Consider the following 1,493-nt stretch of genomic DNA (forward strand, 5'->3'; position numbering starts at 1 on the left):
TCTTGGACCATCCCAAGAAGCCACTGTGTCCCCGAAGAGTGTTCAAGCCTACGAAGGTAAGGAAAGGTGCCCGGAGAGATCTGTCCTCGCCCCCTCTCCTTCTCGAAGGATTGCCCCTGGCTTACAATTTACTTGTATCGGGCACTCCCCGGCGGAAAAGGAGGGATGGGACTAGAGGAGCCCATACATAGGCAGGGGCAACGTCGTGGTATATACCATAATAGGGGAGCTTAGGCACGAGCTCGGTCACGCCAGAGCAAAAGGACTAAAGTAAATGAGCCCAATATAACCTACGTCACTGTATGGGCCAGTGGACCCCCCCCCCCCATTTTGTAGGAGCAAGAGGGTATAAAAAGGGACGACGACAACATTTCTAAAGGAGGAAGAATACTGAAAAAACACACTGGAGCATGAGTATAGGGTGTTATACCACTATGGTGGCTTGAACCGTAAAATCCTTTGTCGCATGCGTGGAGTGATCGGAGTGTTTTAACCCCTGGTAAAACAATCTAGGAGCAACTACGTAGTTCTGATCACCCATTGACAACGCCGCACATAGGTTGTTGTAAAACTCAGCCTAAGCACCTCCCTCCTCCATCTCAACACCACACTCTCCTCCATGGGCTCGAGCTCAAGGGCCACTTCAACAAGGCTACTGCGACCGACACCAAATGGCATTGGAGATAATGGCCTATAGTGTTCCAACTGGCAACCACCTTTGGTGGAGAAAAATGGCCCCGATGCTGGAGACACGATGGATGCAGGGACCATGTGTTGGAACATGCCGACGTCATCGCTACAACCGGGGTGAACATTTACTAGAACCAGCGTGCTCAAAAGCTGCGACGGGGCTCCCATCGATGTTGGAGAAGACGTGTCGGCGTCGTGGTGCTACAACCGGCACCCGGTGATGCTGGAACGCCGACCACCATTTGCTGCAACCAGCAATCGAAGGTTGCGACCATGTTTTCCATAAATTGGAACCGATAATAAAAGGTTGCGACTTGGGTGATGATTTGTTGGGACCGGCAAGACTACAAGTTGTGATCAGCAAGATGATTTTTTTTCTAGAACCGGCATGTGGCGATGTTGTGACCGACATGTTGTAGTGCTAGAACTAGCATCATGATGTTGCGATAAGTTACCTGGCACTCGATGGCAGAAACCAGGGGGCGCACCTGCATGCAGCATGACGCCCGACACACGCTAGGAACAACACCCAGCAGTGATGCAATCGACAAAGGGCCATTGCTGGGAGTAGGGAAGGACAAGGGGCTGCGAGAAGAGGGGGCAAGCTCTGCAGCCTCCAATGCAAGCACGAGGGCGGCCCCGAGGACGAGCGGCGGTGCTACAACAAGGCCATACCGAGGGCCGGTGCCACTAGCGTGGGTGCGGCGGGCTCCCACGAGTGGTGGAAAGGGACGGGACAACTTTACGTGGTTTGATGGTGCGACCTAACGACCAGGGAGGTGACCGGCCAGTCGACAGGAGCG

This window comes from Triticum dicoccoides, chromosome 7A, assembly GCF_002162155.2.
Source record: "Triticum dicoccoides isolate Atlit2015 ecotype Zavitan chromosome 7A, WEW_v2.0, whole genome shotgun sequence".
Taxonomy (NCBI): domain Eukaryota; kingdom Viridiplantae; phylum Streptophyta; class Magnoliopsida; order Poales; family Poaceae; genus Triticum; species Triticum dicoccoides.